Raw genomic sequence first — 22120 nt, forward strand, 5'->3', positions numbered from 1 at the left:
GCAAATGCAGCATACCCCCCTTTGCCCCCTGGGTAGTAATAGGGTCCATTTGGTTACAGTACACAGTATTTCCAATAATGTTGTGCTAAAGATTTTACTGTACCATTCCACTGTGCTTCTCTTCTCTTAACCCATTAAGACCGATTTCTTTGGCTGTTCAAAAATAGCAGATCTACAAGCTTATCAGCTTGTAGATCTGCTATTTTTGAAAAATCGTGAAAACAATATATATATATATTTTTTTTTCAAAAAAAAAAAAAATGCATCAGGCCTCAATGGCTTAATGGGATAGATCACCCCCAAAATGACTTGTTTTCTATAAATTAGTCACTATGAATTAGTTCTATGAATTCAAGTCTCCATGGGGTGACTAATTTATAGAAAACAAGTCATTTTGGGGGTGAACTATCCCTTTAACTCTTGTGCTCTATTATTGCCATGTGACGTGCATGTGTGTGGTGTGTGTGTGTGGGGCTCATGAGCATACTTTGTGTGTAAAAGAGAACCCCTACTGTTTTCATGTTGTCTAAAATCATCCTTGTACTCTCTCTCTCTGTCTCTCTGTCTCTCTCTCTGTCTCTCTCTCTCTCTCTCTGTTTTCCTTCTCTCCCAGATTTTTTTGGCCCTCCCACTGATGGTTTAACCAATCCAGAGCAGAGCCAGCTCTCTCTCACGAACTCATGCAGGTTAGACACGCACGCACGCACGCACACACACACACACACACACACACACACACACACACACACACACACACACACACACACACACACACACACACACACACACACACACACACACACACACGGACGCACACGGACGCGCACACAGACACGGACACACAGACACGGACACACACACACACACACACACACACACACACACACACACACACACACACACACACTCTCACACACAAAAACGTGCGTGTGTGCGTCAGAAATACTTGTTCATACCCTAATTAGGAGGCATTGTTCTCTTTAGGGTGCCAAATACTGTCCATCTTCTCTGTTACACTCTGTACTGAACACCAGTGGTGGAAAAAGTACTCAAATGTAAAAGTATCAATACTGCAATGTAGAAGTACTTTGTTACAAGTAAAAGTCCGGAATTAAAAATGTACTTAAAATTACAAAAGTAAGTACAAAAGTATTGGTATCAAAATGCACTTAAAGTACCAAAAGTAAAAGTACTAAAATATTTGAAAATAGCAGATCTACAAGCTCACAACGCGGTGCTATACGACACATTGTGAGCTTGTAGATCTGCTATTTTCAAAAAATAGGGCTGATGTGGTTAATGCATGTTTTATAATGTAATCATTTATATCTGCAAAGTAGCCTAATAGCCCAGGCGTTTCGGGCCATATTTTGATGGAATCGTGCACTTTACGATAAAAGCATGAAATTTGGCACACAGTTAGAGCATGCCATAAGGAACATTTTTGGCTATAGGGCCATCGCAGATTTTTCCTGTGGTAACCATGGCAGCCATTTTCCAAAATGGCCACCACCTGCTGTTATTTTACCAATAACTCAGGTTCTAGACCACCTAGGATCTTGATTCTGGTGACTAATCCTACATTTTCAAGGATGGGGAATACAGTGGTACTATTTAGATTTGTCCTGTGGTAACCATGGCAGCGATTTTCCAAAATGGCCGCCACCTGCTGTCATTTTACCAATAACTCACGTGCTAGACCACCTAGGATCTTCATTATGGTGACTAATCCTACATTTTCAAGGATGAGGAATACAGTGGTACTATTTACAACATGCTACTACCTAACTACATATATCTGGCATTCAGTTAATTAAATAATAGTAAACCCATCAAAATATGTAATGGTGTAGTACAGTACATGTTTTCAAACTGACACATGAGAGTCAAGAATGTTTCTTTTATTAGTAGTAGTATTGCATAATTATTTTCAATGGACTATAAGACACAACAAAGACAGAGTACTCATGAGTCATAGCCTAATGGCATATAGACCAATTATTTGTTTACCAACATTGAGACTGGACGCACAGGTGATTGTTTCACGCAATCAATTCTCAACCTGTTATTTTGGGGTGCGCTGGTTTCAGCACACCCCAACCCCCTCTGGTGTGTTGGCTAGTGAGGCGCGTCCTAGCGAGACCTGATAGAATGGGTTTCATTGCGCGCATACTGGTTCCGCGCAGACTGGTTCTTATCAGTGTGACGTCATCTGTTAAGGGGTCTATTCAATAAAGCCAGATAATCTACACAATGTTAGTTGCACAGTCCACCACAGTAGCAAAGGGCAGTACACTGAAGTGCTGCCTTAACACATCTGCATTGTCCACTGCATCCCTTTTTGCAACCACAGCGGAGGAGTTCCCGACAGGCCAGGCTCGCTTCTGTGTGGTCCAGTGCACTTCCCATCCTCCTGTCAAAATTAGAATCAGCTTTATTGTCAGATCACGGGTTTACAAGTGTAAAGAAGTGGATTAAATTATTTGTATTCACCTGTCTCCTTCCTCTTCCACCCCCATTCACCTGGGGATGGGAGTTCAGGGGCTGCAACCATCACCTGTCCCCAGCAGTGGCCAGCTTGGTAGGCTGCCCTCTTTGTATGTTGAATCAGTGCAGCTCATGTTGGGGGGAGTCCATCAATTGTTCTACCCTTCTGGGTGAATAGCTGCTTCCGTGCCTGATTCACTGATGCCTGGCCGCTTGTGCGGTCATAGAGCAATACCACAAATCGCTCCAGAGGCTCCATCCAGTCATCTATTTTGTCTGGGGTAGCAGCTAAGGAACTTTTCCCAGTTCCAAAAGCAACCCACAGCTCAGTCAAGTGGAGGTGTTGGGCTGACGTTACTGCCAGGACCAGCACATCCGTGTCTACTGTGCGTATTGTCACCTTGCTATACCCTTCCTTCATAGCATCTTCTAGGTGTAATATGACACGAGTATCAGCCTTCTCATGTACTGTAGTTAGTTAGGTAGTTACTAGCATGTTGTGAATAGTACCACTGTATTCCTCATCCTTGAAAATGTAGGATTAGTCACCAGAATCAAGATCCTAGGTGGTCTAGCACCTGAGTTATTGGTAAAATGACAGCAGGTGGTGGCCATGTTGAAAAATGGCTGTCATAGTTACCACAGGACAATTCTAAATAGTACCAGTGTATTCCTCATACTTGAAAATGTAGGATTAGTCACCAGAATCAAGATCCTAGGTGGTCTAGCACCTGAGTTATTGGTAAAATAACAGCAGATGGAGGCCATTTTGGAAAATGGCTGCCATGGTTACCACAGGACAAATCTGCGATGGCCCTATAGCCAAAAATGTTCCTTATGGCATGCTCTAACTGTGTGCCAAATTTCATGCTTTTATCGTAAAGTGCACGATTCCATCAAAATATGGCCCGAAACGCCTGGACTATAACTACTAACTGAGGGTTTGTCTGCCTCTGAGATGTAGTGAAGTAGAAGTAAAGCACTTGAGTAAATGTACTTAGTTACTTCACACCACTGCTGAAGACACAACCACACACTGAACTTGGTTCGGTCTTTGCACTCTCTCTCACTCATACAGTACGTCCACATTGTATACCAACTACGTTACCACCTGTACCCCTCCTCCTTCCCCCCCTCCTCTCTCTCTCTCTCTCTCTCTCTCTCTGTCTCTGTCTCTCTCTCTCTCTCTCGCTCTCCCTCCAACCCATAGCTTTCATGTGGCCTTCATGAGGTCACACACGGGGATCGAGTCAGTTGCCATGACTACACAGGGCTAGCATCTAGCCAATGAGCATTCTCCGTTTGGGCCAAACCACAGAACAGTGGGCAGCCAGTCAACATCATATCTGTACATCTTGACACACACAGTGGAGGGAGGGGGGACGAGGGGAGTGTGGCTGCTAATGTTTGCGAGAGCCATGATTGTCTATAGCGAGACCCCCCTCGACAACAACAGGGGTGGCTCATCGGTCAAACCTAAAAGAATAAAGGATCGGTCAACTGAAAATGTCGTTTTTTTCCCCCTCAAAATGTTATGCATTAAACAAAAACTCAAATATATTATGGCCTCCTGCTACTCTACATGGCTGCGCAGTAATTTCCTCTCTGTTAACCCTTGAAGACCGAGAAAGCATCATTTGTGTCATTTTACGATTTCTTTGGCTATTCAAAAATAGCAGATCTTCAAGCTCACAGCGCGGCACCGAGTGCAAGCTCCTAGATCTGCTATTTTTGAAAAATCGTAAAAACGCGTGCACACTTTTGTCTCCGGCCAGGCCGAGGGCATGGCGAGAGAGTATGTTTTGCACCCTGTCCGTCCGTCTGTCCGTCCTTCTGTCTGTGAACCATGCAGCTAATCTCCGGCACCGTTGGGCCTGATCGCAGCGAAGCTTTGCGCACACACACTCCCTGGATGCCAATTCCGAACCTCTGCCTCTCAAATGTTTCAAATCTTTCACATGGGCTATGGTTATAGCGCCACCAGGTGGCCGATTCTACCTGACCTGGCGGAGGAGTTTAATATGTAATTCTTTAAAGCGAACATTGGTCAATTATTTAGTTCAAGGGACCCCCCAGTCGCAAAGATTTGAGTTACAAATGTCCACTTATTTAAAAAAAAAGAGCAAATATTTGCACACATTTTTAAGATTTTTCAAAAATAGCAGATCTACAAGCTCATAGCGCGGCACTCGGTGCCGCGCTATGAGCTTGTATATCTGCTATTTTTGAATAGCCAAAGAAATCTAAAAATGACAGAGTGTACACATTTTTTACTTTTACTGCGTCCCTGGGCGGAGGGACAAGGCAAGCTATAGGCATCGTTGGACAAACTGAGACAGTGGGGATCACGGGGTGCAGTGAGACAAAGAGACGGACAGACAGACAGACAGACGGCATATGGCGGGCTAAGGGGCCGCGGGGGCCGCGTGTTGAAGGACACGGGGACGACCGCGGGAGGCGTTGGACAGTTAACGGACAGCTGAGACAAAAGAGACATATGGAGGAGTTGGACTTCAGAGACAGAGAGAGAGAGATGACAGACGGGCAGGCAGACAGACAGACAGACAGACAGAGAGGTGTGTGAGGTAGGTAAGGTTTATCAGGACATTTGGCTGTCGCTAGTATACTCCACTAGGACTGTGTAGACCTATGGAGAGAACACGAGACAGACGAAAAACCCTCATACTCTCTCTCTCGCCATCTGGACTAGGGACAGAAGAGACATGGTGTGTGTGTGTGTGTGTGTGTGTGTGTGTGTGTGTGTGCGCGTGTGTGCGTGAAGGGATGGGTGGGCAGTGACAATGCCATGCCAGCTAAGAGAGCCTTGACCTCTCCATACATACATCCATGTATGTACTGTATATGTATATGAGAGAGAGGTATACTATGTACGTATGTGTGTTATATGTGTGTGTATTTACATGGAAGGCACGAACCCACATGTAGACTGCATGCATGCTCACAGAGGGACATACACACCAGAGACACACACACACACACACACACACACACACACACACACACACACACACACACACACACACACACACACACACACGCACACGCGCTCCTTGTCACTGCTGTCTCTTCAGCTGCCAGCGCGGCCAGCCGGAAAGCCCTGTCCTCAAATCAGATGGTGTGTGTGTGTGTGTGTGTGTGTGTGTGTGTGTGTGTGTGTGTGTGTGTGTGTGTGTGTGTGTGTGTGTGTGTGTGTGTGTGTGTGTGTGTGTGTGTGTGTGTGTGTGTGTGTGTGTGTGTGTGTGTGTGTGTTGGCCGTTTGCATCAAATGCCACTAGAGCGGTACGCTTCACAGGGCATCACATTGTCTGACATATGGGTTTGTGCTCCGTTCCTCTGTCCAGGAACACAGAGGGCCAAACAAGGCACCGATACTGACTTTATATATACTGCATCGCTCGCAGGTGTCGCGCATGCACCGACGATAGCAGATCTACATCGCACGCGTTTGAACCGCTAACCGCGAGCTTGTAGATCTGCTATTTTAACCCATTCAAGCCGGGAACGCATCTGTGTCCTTTTTTGATTTCTTTGGCTATTCAAAACTAGCAGTAGCAATTTGTATTTCTTAACCTTGAAGGAATTAGAGCACTATTTTCCACCTGCAAGCCTGGCTCTCCCGGAGCAAACGAGTGCTGCGTTTACAGGTGCGTGACGCGCGTTAGCGTAGCGAGGGTGTAAAAGCGTGTTTGTCTAGCGCGTGCGTGTGCAGGTGTAGACTAGAGAGAGTGTCCACACAGGCTTGTGTGTGTGTGTGTGTGTGTGTGTGTGTGTGCATGTATTAGTGTGGAGCTGTAGTGGTTCCCAAACCTTTTATCTCGAACCCCCCCCCCCCCCAAAAAACAAAACAAAACAAAACAAATGTCTACGTCTCCCCGGGACCCGAACTACTGAAAATAACAGATCTACAAGCTCACCATGCATCGTGCCGCGTTGTGAGGTTGTAGATCTGCTATTTTCACTACTTTGAAAAAAATACATGCATGGAATTTCTTTGATTTTTGAATGTATGAAATTCTGTTGAATAAGGTTTGAAATGTCTATTCAGTGTCTGAAATAGTTCAGTTTTCTTTTTTTACTTTTTGAAAATCTTTTGAAATAATGGTAGGGTTAGTGATTTTCTTTGGTTAAAATAAGTGTTAAATAGCTCTATATTCTGATAGTACTCATTGCTGTAGAGTATTGTTCAGTAACAAATAGTCTCCATTTCTCTACAGCTCTTTATCAAAACAGAAAATGCATTTTCAGGTCAGGATACAACTTTTATCCAATCAGGACAGAGAACACAGTCAGGATACAGATTAACCAAGTGAAATTGAAAGTGATGACACAAATAAATGAGCAGACAAAATTGGAATTGGAACACTATAATAAATGGGTACTCTTTCCTGATTGGCTGAAATTGTGTCACCTAGGTGAAAATGTATTTTCTGTTTATTAAAGCGCTGGAGAGACATAGAGACCCTTGTGACTGAACTTACCCTAACTTTAAAAACAATGGTGTTAAAGAAAAAAGGAAAGCCAAAAAGGTTATGTACTCGTGACCCATACAAATGTGTCCGTGACCCACAAACGGGTCCCGACCCAGTGTTTGGGCAACAGCGTAGAGGGTATGTGTAGGGGGGGTGTTTCAGCGTAGAGGGTGTGCGTAGGGGGGGTGTTTCAGCGTAGAGGTTGTGTGTACGGGGGGTGTTTCAGCGTAGAGGGTATGTGTAGGGGGGGTGTTTCAGCGTAGAGGGTGTGCGTAGGGGGGGTGTTTCAGCGTAGAGGTTGTGTGTACGGGGGGTGTTTCAGCGTAGAGGGTATGTGTAGGGGGGGTGTTTCAGCGTAGAGGGTATGTGTAGGGGGGGTGTTTCAGCGTAGAGGTTGTGTGTACGGGGGGTGTTTCAGCGTAGAGGGTATGTGTAGGGGGGTGTTTCAGCGTAGAGGTTGTGTGTACGGGGGGTGTTTCAGCGTAGAGGGTATGTGTAGGGGGGTGTTTCAGCGTAGAGGGTATGTGTAGGGGGGTGTTTCAGCGTAGAGGGTATGTGTAGGGGGGTGTTTCAGCGTAGAGGGTATGTGTAGGGGGGGTGTTTCAGCGTAGAGGGTATGTGTAGGGGGGTGTTTCAGCGTAGAGGGTATGTGTAGGGGGGGTGTTTCAGCGTAGAGGGTATGTGTAGGGGGGGGGTTTCAGCGTAGAGGGTATGTGTAGGGGGGGTGTTTCAGCGTAGAGGGTATGTGTAGGGGGGTGTTTCAGCGTAGAGGGTATGTGTAGGGGGGTGTTTCAGCGTAGAGGGTATGTGTAGGGGGGGTGTTTCAGCGTAGAGGGTATGTGTAGGGGGGGTGTTTCAGCGTAGAGGTTGTGCGTAGGGGGGTGTTTCAGCGTAGAGGGTATGCGTAGGGGGGTGTTTCAGCGTAGAGGGTATGCGTAGGGGGGGTGTTTCAGCGTAGAGGGTATGTGTAGGGGGGGTGTTTCAGCGTAGAGGTTGTGTAGGGGGGGTGTTTCAGCGTAGTGGGGGTGTTTACAGGCGCGTACATGCCAAGGAGCCGATCGCATAAACAGATAAAGCCGTGATGGAGGACGTACGCCCTTTTGTTTGAGTTTGAGAGACAAACGGCTGTCTGAAATGCAACACGTGCACATACACGCACGCCCACACACGCACACACACACATACACAACACATATAGACACAGAGACCCACCCCGACCCCCCCCCCCCGTTCAGTGATGTGTGTACGCCAGACGTCAGGTCTTAAGTGCTCTGTAACAAAGGGTGCGTTTATCCCCGGGCGGCCATTGTAAATACAGTGATGAGTAATATTATGGTAGGTGACTGTTCTCTGAGAGAGAGAGAGAGAGAGAGAGAGAGAGAGAGAGAGAGAGAGAGAGAGAGAGAGAGAGAGAGAGAGAGAGAGAGAGAGAGAGAGAGAGAGAGAGAGAGAGAGAGAGAGAGAGAGAGAGAGAGAGAGAGAGAGAGAGAGAGAGGTATTATACCTTTTGTAATGAGTTCTACCACTGAGAATACACCGACATTGTAGTTATTGTTGTTGTGACATGTTGTCTCCGTATTGTTACACACAGAGAAAGACATACACACACACACACACACACACACACACACACACACACACACACACACACACACAGCACCTACAGCAGTGGGAGTTCATCATCTGTCACCCATGGGCCCTGGCGGAGGGCGACAGATTGTCCTAGCGGTATTCTTTCAGGTCCCACTGCTCCACACACACACACACACACACACACACACACACACACACACACACACACACACACACACACACACACACACACACAGACACATGGCTCTACGTATGTTTTGTTTTGTGAGAAACAGGGATGGAATCATGGAAACTGGGTTTCAACACAGAACTCACATGTTAGACTATAGCCTTCCACAGGCTTATGACCAGTGGTGGAAGAAGTACTCAGATATTTTACTTAAGTAAAAGTATCGATACGGCTATGTAGAAGTAAAAGTCCTGAATTACAAATGTACTTGAGGAAAAGTACAGAAGTATTGGTGTCAAAATGTACTTGAAGTACCAAAAGTAGCCTAGCCTAGGTATAATATAGGGCTAAAGTGGTTGATGTATGTTTTATAATGTAATAACATATATATGCAAAGTAACTAAGTGTTCAAATAATTATAGTGGAGTAAAAGTACAATATTTGCCTCCGAGATGTAGTGGAGTAGAAGTAAAAGTACAGACAATTGGAAACTCTCCAGTAAAGTCAAAATACCTAAAAATGTTACTTAAGTACAGTACTTGAGTACATGTAGTTAGTTACTTTACACCACTGCATATGACAGTGAACATTGTCACATTATTGAAATGCAGAAGGAAATAACAGAGAAACACACATACAGTATGTAGAGAGTTTGGGAATTGGGTCTGTGGGATGTCTGTTCACCGTGAATAATAGAACAGCCGGAACGGTGCTGTTCTAGTCAGTTTACAAAGCAGCCTTTAAAACCAGGACAAAACAACACTTATGCCATATAACGGTATTAGCATGTCCATAATATAATCATTTGTGCACGCTGGTTGGGCGAAAATATTCAGTGCTTGTACCTCGTTCCACCCATATGCCATTCCGGACGCTGTACTTTACCATAGAAACACCACAGATGTTTTTTTGGTGTATATATAGATGCATAAAGAGGTCAAGGTCATGTTAAAAAAATATACATTTTGGCCACATCCAACACAATGTTAGTACTGTACCTGTTAACTAATTCACTGCCAAGGGCTACTTTAACAGCTTTTTTTCCCAAAGGCCCAGACTAAACGATCATGCTGCTCTCTATCACCCGAGCGATCACTTTATACTCACAGACATGTTATTTTCAACATGCTGTAAGAGAAGGGGCCATCGCGGCTGGATTGTTTTTTCTCTGGGCGACTGTCCACTGATACCGGGTCAGTTTACAAACGGTCAGACAAGCGATCATAGCGGATATGCATTTTCTGTGACCAGTTGAAAAGGTATGAAAAAACTGAAAATGTCTGGCAGTGGGCAAACACAGCCAGACATAAGTCTGGCAGTGAATGAGTTAATACATAAGAACTAGTTTAGAATAACGTCCCTTAAAGGTCTATAACTGATAAACATGTTAATATCAAATATATTATTTAACCAGTTAGTCAGTTGATAATAATTAGTTAAAGAGCTGGTGCCATGGTTTTGCACTTTATCTGATTTTCATGTGTCTATGAGGTTGATAGAACTTCATTAAGCCCCCTGGTGGTGTTTTTATGGTGTTTTATGTCTTCGCTGACTATTTTGAGTTTCCACCTGGAGGCTGAAACCTTGAGGGTCAAACGTGCCAATAGAAAAACAGCCCTTTTAGTGACATAGTAAAAACATATACCCTCCCCCTCATTATCATAACACAACAGGTGTGGGCATGAGGAGGAGGAGGGACTAGGACAGGTGGGTGGAGGAGGTGCTAAGGTGAGAGCCAGGTATACTTAATGAACTGGAGGCGTGCCCACACAAAAACATAATTTTAACAATTTCTGTACACTTTTTTGAAAAAAAAATCTTCCTCCTAGTATAACCATAATACCTGATGATTATGTTTTAGGAGGGGGGAGAAATCACTGAAAATCACGGCACCCCGTCTTTAAGAATTTACCAATGCATTTGTGAACGTTAGAATAAAAGTCCCAATTAGGTCGTGTCACAGCCAAAATGACCCAGTGCATAATGATACTATTATCTGTTTCTTATTATTACCTCGCTCATTGCTGTCACATCCTGCCTCTGCGCTTCTGTCAGACGATGCACAGCTCTAGCCTCCTCACAAAGTGTCGCATCGCGACGTGTTGTGAGCTTGCAGATCTGCTATCTTCAAACATTTTGGTACTTTTACTTTTGGTAAATGGTAAATGGTGCATTTATATAGCGCTTCTATCCGAAGCGCTTTACATTGATTGTGCCATTAACCCATTCACACACACATTCATACACCGATGGCGGAGGAAACCATGCAAGGCACCAACCTGCTCATCGGGAGCAATTAGGGTTCAGCGTCTTGCTCAAGGACACTTCGACACTAACTCTAGGGGAGCGCCCCAGCCCGGGATCGAATTGGGAACCTTGCGGTTTTCCAGTTCACTCTACCCGGCCACTTTACCCCTGAGCCACTGCCACTGGTACCTTTAAGTATATTTTGATGCCAAAACGTTTTGGTACTTTTACTCAAGTAACATTTTGAACACAGGCCGTTTTTTACTTGTAACAGTGTATCTCTACATTGTGGTATTGCTACTTTCACTTCAGTAAAACATCTGAGTATTTCTTCCACCACTTGTTGAAAAAAACACACGTCCCAGGTTTCTGGTGACTGATATTGTTCCTGCGTGAGGGGAACCGTCATTTTTCAAGGTTTTTCCTTTCTTGTATAACAAAAGAGAAGTGAAACGACCCTCTGTGGGTCTGACAAACACTGGAGGAGTGAACCATTTGATATCGACGCACGCAACCTATACTCATCTGTCTGTCAAAGATCAATAACGTATAGGCCCACACCGTTTTGGCTGCCACGTGCTCCGCAGATCAAACGAGTGTTCGCAGCTCGCCACCCGACAGATGAATCAAAACATCAAACGTTTTTTTCCACAGCGTGCTGTGCGTGTGTGTGTGTGTGCGCTCGCCGCCCGCTCCGCGTCTACGATGTGTCACTACCTACAGTAGGTCAATCCGGCAGATCAAAAAAAAAAAACGGGAAGCACGTTTTGTTTCATTATTTAGTTTTTTAGCCAGTCACAAAACGGCGGCATCAATTAAACATCAAGAGCGCGCGCGTGCGCCGTACGTGGCTCGCGGATAATCAAGGGCGTTTTTTTGTGGTATCAAAGTGCTGTTCAGTAAAACGGACCGAGGCTTAACTCATTCACACCGGGAACGCGCCTCTGTAACCACCATTATTTTATAGTTTGGCTACTCAAAAACAGCAGATATACAAGCTCATAGCGCGGCACCGAGTGCCGCGCTATGAGCTTGTAGATCTGCTATTTTTGAAACATCTTGAACATTTTGTGCAAATATTTGAATACATATATTTTTTAAGGGAACATTTTTGACTCAAATCTTTGCTTCTAGGAACTAAATATTTTGAGATGGGGGGTCGGCGGCCAAATACATATAGGCCTAATTTTGGGGGTCCTTGACATGAAAAAGACATGAGAACCACTGATATCGCAACGTAAGGTTTGTCAGAAAACTGTGTAGGATTTAAAAGCCATTGTTGTAGAATCGGAACCTGCAGGCCTTAACGGGTTAAATGAGCGTCATCCATAAACATTAACCTGTTTGTCTGGCGCTTTGTTCTCAGGTGTGAGAAATCACAACCTCTCCTCCATGTATACCCTCCTCTTACCCCTTTTTCCCTGCATACGATATGGCTCTACTCCTCCTGTTGCATCCCTCTCTTCATACCTGCATCCACACACACACACACGCACGCACGCGCGCGCACGCACGCACGCGCGCGAGGCGAGGAGCATCATCTCTGCTCGCTCTCCTCCTGTGGGTTAACCCATTGAGACCTGGAACTGTGTCATTTTTAGATTTGAGCTAAAAAACATTATTTTACACTTTGGGCTATTCAAAAATAGCAGATATACAAGCTCATAGCGCGGCACCGAGTGCCGCGCTACGAGCTTGTAGATCTGCTATTTTTGAAAAATCGTGAAAATGTGTGCAAATCTTTGAATATATATATTTTCAAAGCGAACATTTTTAACTCAAATCGTTGCCTCTGGGGGTCCCTGGAACAACATATTTTGATGGGGGTCCGCGGCTAAATACATATCATTTTGGGGGTCCTTGACATGAAAAAGATTGAGCACCACTGATATAGAAACATAGGTTTTTCAGAATACTGTTGAGATTTAGGAGACATGTAGAATCGGCTTCAGGTCTTAAAGGGTTAATGCACTTCTCCCTCTGTGGAATTATCTCTCCTTGAAGAGAGAGAGAGAGAGAGAGAGAGAGAGAGAGAGAGAGAGAGAGAGCGTGCAGGTATTTTGTGTGTCTGGGTTATCGCCAATTAGGCCTATTAGCAACAACAAAACACAAACAAAACCCCATGGCGGCTCCGCCGGCAGGTAGTTAGCGGTGGGAGGAATTGTTATCTCTCTCTCGCCACTAGAACAAAAAGGAAAATGCTCTCCGGAGTGCCGCGGAAAAGAATTATACCTCCCATCGTTCTCAATTCTGCCATTAAACTCTTTATTGTAATTACCTGTTGGGCTGGAAGTCTCCCCGAGGGCCTTTGCATGTAAGACCCAGCCGCAAAACGGCGCGTTGTGTAATTTACCAGGTGTGCAGGCATTAACCCATTGATACCTGGAACGCATCTGTGTCACTTTAGATGTCTTTGGCTATTCAAAAATAGCAGATATACAAGCTCATAGCGCGGCACCGAGTGCCGCGCTATGTATATCATGTATATCTTGTATAGCTTGTATATCTGCTATTTTTGAAAAATCGTGAAAAATATTTTTTTCCGATTTTTTTTTTTGGATTTTTTTTTAGGATTTAGATTTTTTTTAGACGCTGCCTCAGGTCTTAATGGGTTAAGGTCACTGTGGGATGGCGCGTTGCGTTCTGGATTGAAAAGAAGGAAGGATTCTTTTTTTTCTTTCCTAATACACCCGAACACTACATAAATGTCTCTGTTTGGCAACGGTTTGCTACAAAGGAGAGTGTGTGTGTGTGTGTGTGTGTGTGTGTGTGTGTGTGTGTGTGTGTGTGTGTGTGTGTGTGTGTGTGTGTGTGTGTGTGTGTGTGTGTGTGTGTGTGTGTGTGTGTGTGTGTGTGTGTGTGTGTGTGTGTGTGTGTGCGCGTGCTCGCGCGCGCGCACCATTGAAACCAACAGATGACTCAAGGAATTCCGTTTCTATGAACCTCTGCTGCGGCCCTGCATTAGTTCATGCAGGACACGGCTGTTATACGCCCCGGCTGTAATTAGCTTGCCTAGTCAGCTGATTGAATAAGCGTTTCTAATTCGGCCAACAAATTCCTACGCGCCAATCGCAGCCCATTCTCACAACAAGGCGGTCCATTTCAATAGGAGAACTCCACCTCTCTGGTACCACCAGTTGTGCCACATGCTGCTGCTAGCAAGGCTTTGCCTCTAAACACCCGCGTCCTCCACCTCAAAAGTCAAACTTGAATTCAGTGTCTTGCTTTGGGGCCTGCTCTTGTTTATACCCATTGGGGGGTTTCTTTATCACGCTCCCTGATTTAGCTTAGCAGGCCGCTTCGCTAATTCAGGGAGGATCTTAACTCTTTAAATGCCAGAGTTTTTCAGAAAAGTGTCAAGCCATGCCAGCGATTCCGAGCGTTGTTACTAACCTTTGAAAAACCATAGAATATAACTTTTTCACAGCGATCCGCCCGGCGATCGCCTCATTACACGTACGGGGGTCTCGGAGAATCGGGGGGGGGGGGGGGGGGGCGTGCCATCGGGATAATCCATTCCATAGTTATGGGCAGTTGAATGCGGCTTGTTTTCGCCAAAGACAACGGAAAGCAGAGACATTTGACTTTTGTAACGCGATAGACGAAACCAGCTTCATTTTGTCGTGATCACGTGGTTTCTGGGTGTACTCTACTTAGGTGATCCTGGGGTCATTCACGGGCTGCGGAACGGCGCCCGCCATCGTAAAACCACTGAAAACAGAAATCTCGTCATTCTCGTCATTGGCGGTCTGAGCCAACCACGAGCCAGAGTGAGGCGAAATGTGACCATTCACTGTGCGTACGATGCGACACTCTCACTCTCACAGATCCGTGATTTCATACCCCCCACTTTTTGAAAAAAAAAATATATATATATATATTTTTTTTTATAATAAATCGGTAAAATCAGACAAAAATAATTATTAAGTAACCTAACCCTAACCCTAAAACCAAAATAAAGTAACTAAAACACGAAAAAAAATAACAAAAAACGCAACGTTTTGAAAATACAGAATTTGTTTACATTTGACAGTTACAAATGTTTTTCACGCTTTTTCAAAAATAGCAGATATACAAGCTCATAGCGCGGCACTCGGTGCCGTGCTATGAGCTTGTATATCTGCTATTTTTGAATAACCAAAGTGTAAAGTAAGGGGTATAGTCCACCGAAAGTCCATCCCCCCCACCTTCTGAGAGATGTCCCTGGTTAAGAGCATAGACTGTATAAATGAGATGGACAAACCCCCTCCGCTGCTTTCTACAGACCGAAAATGAATCCTTTGCTGCAGACTGTAGGTCCGCCATGTTTCACTACGCGTCAGAATGAGTTCAGACCATTATTGGTTGGGTAACTTGTCAATCAAGAGCGGGGGGCGGGGAATGAATGCTATTGGTTGTGTAGCGTGTCAATCAAATCATCCCGCCCCTCCTAGAGAATAGCCTACTTTATCGTCAATTTTATAATAAATAGAACCATAATTTAGCAAAACGCATATCCTGATGATTGAAAGGAGACTTTAAACTAGCGACTGGAAGCATATAGAATTTATGACAATTTTTATTACAGTAAGAAAATCGAGTCTGAAAGTTGGTAAAAACCCATCGGCTTGCGTTAAAATAAATTCTTTCTGAACTCACAGGTCGGCACGGGTGAAACAGCGCCTCTCGCTGGACATTTACTAAACATCCGGGTTGGCCTCATAGTAAATATCTCAGCCTTGCCCCTTGGTTAAGAGCAGACCAATCAACGTCTAATATAAATAAAACAATGTAGGCATTTAGCAGACTCTCTTATCCAGAGAGATTTTAGACCTGGGAAATCAGAGTAAATGACATGAACCCTAGTCAACAAATGACATGGTAAATAATCACATAAGTAGAGTGAAAAGAAAACAATTTAGTGGTTCCAAGAAACTAGAATACCAGGTTAACAGCAAACCTAGCATCTGTCTAAACAACATGATATCCGATTAATAGTCTTAGCATTTATCTTTTTTTTTAGCATTTTATGTGCATATATAGTATTATTAATATAATCTATCAAAATAGGTATTCCATTTGTTGCCATGAATGGTTAAATCTATGATGAGTGTTCTGACTGAAAGCCTGTTAACAAACACATACACAAGAACTTTCCTGTGTGTGCGGGGGTGTGTGCGTGTGTGTGTGTGTGTGTGTGTGTGTGTGTGTGTGTGTGTGTGTGTGCATGTGTACACGTCATGTGTGGAGTGGAGGTTGCTAGGGGGCAGAGGGAAGGAGAACCAGAGGGAGGGATGATAGAGGAGGCATGGAGGTAAACTAGATGTGACATCTCATATTTGACTTTTCACTTCCCATTTAGACAACACGTCTGAGACTAGAGGAGGACGCATTACTGGTGTCTGAAAGACAAAAGGGTTTGTTTGTGTGTGTGTGTGTGTGTGTGTGTGTGTGCCCGTGCGTGTGCGTGTTTATGGGGGGGTGTTAACTATTGAGTTATTGTTGCAAACGTGTGCTTTTAGCATTGCGTGTTTATTCTCTGGAGCAACACAACAAAGTATAGCATTCTCACATAGGATACCATATATTTTCTTTACAACTACACACTTTGACCAAATACCTCAATATCGATATTGCAACGATAATAAGGTTTCCGCGTCGGTGCATAATCACCCTTTCGGACTGTAATGTATTTGGCCGCCGACCTCCATCTCAAAATAGTTTGTTCCAGGGACCCCCCAGAAGCAAAGATTTGAGTTACGAATGTTCGCTTTAAAAATATATACATTCAAAGGTTTGCACACGTTTTCACGATTTTTCAAAAATAGCAGATCTACAAGCTCTTTTTGAATTGCCAAAGTGTAAAATAATGCTTTTTTTTGGCTCAAATCTGATTCACTTCAAACCTATGTATGTCGGCCATTAAACAATGTGCATATTTATATATGTTGGCCATATGTTTAAAATAGCCTATACAAGCTCACGACCGTTCTACCATTATTTACAAGCAACTTTACAGAAAAACAAGCCCAGTGTGGCTTATAATAAGCAGACCTGGCAACACTGCAGACAGGGAGATAGGAGAGCGTAAGATTGCATTGGGGATAATGGGTAGCGCAGTCTTCTCTTAAAGGCAATGGCATCTGGCACGGTGATTGGTTTTATGTGTGTAAAGCCCAAACCACACCTATGCATAATGTAACGGGTAGTGCAGGTGTTTTGCGGGTAAGGCAGGTGTCACAAAATAGCAACTTATGTGGGGGAACATGCCCTTGCCTTGTCCTAAATCCCAAATTAGTGGATTTAGCCAATTCGGCCCTTTATAGAGCCCTTAGTGTACAATCAGTGCTGCTCCAATTATATTAAAGCGATTGCCTCTCCCTCCCATTCCTATAACAGGCGATGCTGGTCGGGAACGACGCCCGTTATGCCCCCTCTGGTTACGCAATACCCATTTTACCCGTTGTCAAAGTACCCGTTATTTACCCGCCTGTCTGTCTGTGGCCCTTCATGTCCATTATGGAGAATCTCTGATGTCATCAATATGACGATGACATCATTGTACTGATCGGACCGCTCACACACAGGGTTGCCAGATCTGCTTATTATAATTTCCCGGCAAGATTTTATTTAGAAAATAGCCGATCCACAAGCTCACAACGCGTCGCGATGCGACGCGTTGTGAGCTTGTAGATCTGCTATTTTCAAATAGCAGATAGTCGCTTCTTTTGGGCTGGTCTTCCTAGACCTGGTTGCTTGTTTCTCTCACAGAATCTGGCAACACTGTTAGCGATGCGCACACTGAGTTTGAAGTCGATTTGTTGGATGGTTTGCGTGATATTCCGGGGGGAAACTCGTGCACAATGCACGCGCATGGATTTATAGCTACAGTAGATGCTGTACACTGTATCACACAACGTTCACTTCCATTATGCGTGCACTCAGACACATACATGGAACACGTACATACTTACATAAGTTTAGATAACTGTTGACTTAAATATTTTCTCAATGACTGTGTGTGTGTGTGTGTGTGTGTGTGTGTGTGTGTGTGTGTGTGTTTGTGTGTGTTTACCCAATGCGAGGTCGTGGAGTTGAAGGCAGTTTGGTGACAGTGCAGATGGGGTAACATATGACATGTGAGTGCCTGAGTGTGCGCTGTGTGTGTGTGTGTGTGTGTGTGTGTGTGTGTGTGTGTGTGTGTGTGTGTGTGTCTCTCAGTCCATCTGGACTCCCCTCTGATCGGCCATGGCTATCTCTGCTCCCTGTAGCCTAGTGGAGAGCTGCTTGCAGAGCGGGAGAGAGAGAGGGCGGTTGAGTCCTGCTTACTTACAGCTCTGACCTAGCCTCTACACACACACACCTCCACTGACATCACTGAATAGCACCGTAAACATCTCCAGAATGTGACCCAGATGTTACACCGACAGTAAAAGCTCAAAAAGGTCAAATTAGATTTACGAATGCCACTATGGTCCTCTGAATTCTGCATGACTGCCAGAGACGGTATCCATTTCAAGGTATCCTTGAAACGGCATCCTTTTCTTGCCTCACAGCTAGAAGGTCCTGGGTTCGATTCCCGCCAGGGACGCTGTGGGCGCTGGGGGGCGTGTGCTCTCCTCCGTGTCATCAGTGCCCATACCCTAGGTGGGGTTGGTGAAAGGGTCTTTCTGTGTGGAGTTTGCATGTTCTCCCCGTGTCCCCTAGGGTAGGTACCCTCACAAAAAACATGCTGTAATCATGGTCTCTCTACTGCCTCCCTCTGGTCAGCCGGGGCGCCTGATGGAGAGGAAAGGAACTGGTTGGAATAAGGTGTTCCTTCCACGCGCTACGTCCTACCGGGGAAACTCCCCCCGCCCTGTCAGGTGATAAGAAGCGGCCTGCTCACTCCTCATGCATTGAAGGAAGCATGAGCTCAGTTCGGGGCTCTCCCCAGGCTGGCAGAGGGAGAGTAGTGCCCAGATTTACAGCTTAGGCAATTGGCACTGGGTGAAAAAATGGGTTACAAAAATCGTGGGATAAAAGAATTAGGTAGGTAACTTCTATAGGTGTTAATTTAACTGGGTATGTGCGAAGGATACATAATAAAAAACTTGAAGACTTGCACATTGTTACACTGCTCCGTACACCCCCATGTTTAGTTCAGTTTAGTTTACAGAGTACACCATGACATGATATTATGATCATACTTGTGTTTGAAAATTGGTATTATTTTGTGACACAATGGTTCTCAACCTGTGAGCCATGGCATCATTTCAGGTAGTCCATGGGGAAATGTTTTAAAATGTTTATGAATGTTTCACTTACTCGTGTAAGATATCAAGTTGTCCATCTCTGCTATGGACACTGTTTAGCGTCCTTGGGCCATGCACATGCTGTAGTAAATTGCACAAAGGTGATACAGGATGAGTTGATTTGAATTGAATGTATTATAGACTGAAGAACTATGAAGCATAATAGGCTGTATGTTTTTTTATTTGTGCCCAGGGAAAAGCTGCTCCATAGAATATTTACACATAAGCACTGGCATATTGACATAGTCACAAAACATCCCAACATCGTAATATTGGCTGGGGCTTTTTTTTATGGACATGCAGTCACAAATATTCAGCCATTATGTTCTAATTGTGCCATTATGCCATTATGTTCTCTCTTGGTTCGTAAGCGTATAGTCTGTACGTTGGCTTGGCCATGATGTCCGCCAGCTGATGTCAATAACAATACAATGGAGATTGCACATCCTCTGTCCAGGCAACAAATAAGCATGTTTATACTTTCTTACACTATGGCCATCCTTTCCTTGAACTGTGGACTGTTTTCAAACTTGATAGCATACGAGCACACGTCATTTTTTATTCATACGTACGTACGTAGGTACATAATGTATTCATTCATTCAATCATTCAACCTTTATTTATTTTCTCGGAAAATACGTTGCAGGGCAGAGCACTCATTTTCAACGATGCCGAGATTACAGAAGGCATAATACAACAGTGTAAATAATATTGAAATAAGAACAGCAGGATAAAACAAGTTCTGTATTGTGAAAACAAGCAAAGAACGTAGTATAAAAACAATATAATAAAGACAGCTTAATTAAAATAGTGACAATTTAAAACAACAATATTAGCTAGCAAGTTTTTTTAAATTGACCCAGTGACATCATGGAATCCATTTTTAAAGTGCATTGTAATTCATTCCAGGTAAAGGGAGTGCTAAAACCGAAGGCTAGCTTTACCTAGCTCGGTGTTGGCCTTGGGGACCAACAATATGGGACGTATTCCTGAGGACGTGTTTGATGGGGGGAAGTATTTGGTTTTTAACCCATTAAGACCTGGAACTGTGCCATTTTTAGATTTGAGCTAAAAAGCATTATTTTACGCTTTGGGCTATTCAAAAATAGCAGATCTACAAGCTCATAGCGCGGCACCGAGTGCCGCGCTACGAGCTTGTAGATCTGCTATTTTTGAAAAATCGTGAAAATGTGTGCAAATCTTTGAATATATATATTTTTGAAGCGAACATTTTTAACTCAAATCGTTGCTTCTGGGGGTCCCTGGAACAAAATATTTTGATGGGGGTCCGCGGCCAAGTACATATAATTTTGGGGGTCCTTGACATGAAAAAGATTGAGCACCACTGATATAGAAATATATGTTGGTGATTTATTTATGAATGTATTCTTTGGTACTTCAATAAGTCGCCATATCCCTGTCACTCTGCAGGCTCAGGTTTTGCGGAGAGCCAATGGCATCGTGCCTTTGCCCACTTCCACACAATAAAAGCGAGAGCTGTGCTGGACACTGTGTGCTTTTGACATTGTGCATCGTCTCCTTCCCCCGGGGGGGGGGGGGGGGTCCGTCTCGCTCTGTCGTACTGCGGGAATCCAGGTCCACGGCTATTTAGTGACAGTTGGCCGGGGTGTTGGCGGTGGTGACTGGGGGGGAGGGGGGCGGCTATGGGATTTGGACCGATGGAGAAGGGAAGAGGAGGGAGGAGGAGGAGAGGGTGGGTTGAGGGGGGGTATTGTGTGACGTGTGTGTAGTGAGGATGAGAGAGAGGCAGCAGGGGAGCTGGGGGGGGGGGGGGGGGCGATGGTTTGTTCCTGTTCCCATCCATGGGGGCTGGAGGCCAAGGCCTGGCTATAGAGACTAGGGGGAGATGGAGAGGGTGGGGGGGGGCATGACAACAGAGAGGTGGGGGTGGAGAACGGACGAGAGAGAGAGAGAGAGAGAGAGACAAGTGGAGGAACAGGAGAAAGGGCAGAAGGAATGTCAGCAGAACAATGTTGGCAACGGGGGGGGGGGGGTCTCTTGTCTGTCTGGGGCCGGCACGCGCATGCTAACGAGGACTTAACGACGCCTGACAAGTGCAATTAATAATTAACGGCGGACAAGGCGGTCAGCGTGTCACACAGTGACCAGGGTCAGGGTCTCCTCCGACACGTCGGGGTTCACACCCCATCATCATCGAGAACGTACAAAACGATACATACAGTCCTGCCCTCTCTCTCTCTCTCCCTCTCTCTCTCTCTCCCTCTCTCTCTCTCTCTCATTCTACAAAATGTCTTCTAAATCTTAACTGTTTTTTGAAAAAAAACGTATGTTGCCATGTCAGTGGTTCTCGAAGTTTTTCATGTCAAGGACGCTCAAAATTATATGTATTTGGCCGCGGACCCCCATCTCAAAATATTTTGTTCCAGGGACCCCCCAGAAGCGAAGATTTGAGTTACAAATGTTCGCTTTAAAACAATATATATTCAAAGATTTGCACACATTTACATTTTTTTCAAAAATAGCAGATCTACAAGCTCGTAGCTTCTAGATCTGCTATTTTTGAATAGCCGAAGTATAAAATAATGCTTTTTCTCTCTCTCTCTCTCTCTCTCTCTATTTCATACACCCTCTATCTCTAGTACTCTTATCCCTCTCGCTTTTTCTCTCTCTCTCTCTCTCTGTCACTCTCCCTCTCTTTCGACACCGCAATTGTTTTGCACTTTCGATGACTTTAGACATCCGCCCTTCTCTTCTCCCCCCCCCCCCCCCCCTCTCTCTCTCTCTATTCTTTTTTTCCCCCCTCTCTCTCTCCATTTCTTTCTCCATTCTTCATTATGTCACATTGTGACATGATGTGACACAGCTGTGTTTGGTGGTCC

General features: G+C 44.7%; 1 protein-coding gene across 1 annotated transcript in view; it reads left to right on the forward strand.

The window, feature by feature from the left end:
* The first annotated feature begins 669 nt into the window (after positions 1-669).
* Positions 670-22120, forward strand: part of LOC311040128 (uncharacterized protein) — a 163598-nt gene continuing 142147 nt past the window's right edge. The window contains exon 1 of the mRNA XM_084050209.1: positions 670-686. The gene's annotated coding sequence lies outside the window, so the exon portion shown is untranslated. The remainder of the gene's footprint in view (positions 687-22120) is intronic.

This window comes from Gymnoscopelus microlampas, assembly GCF_963454915.1.
Source record: "Gymnoscopelus microlampas genome assembly, chromosome: 23".
Lineage (NCBI taxonomy): Eukaryota > Metazoa > Chordata > Actinopteri > Myctophiformes > Myctophidae > Gymnoscopelus > Gymnoscopelus microlampas.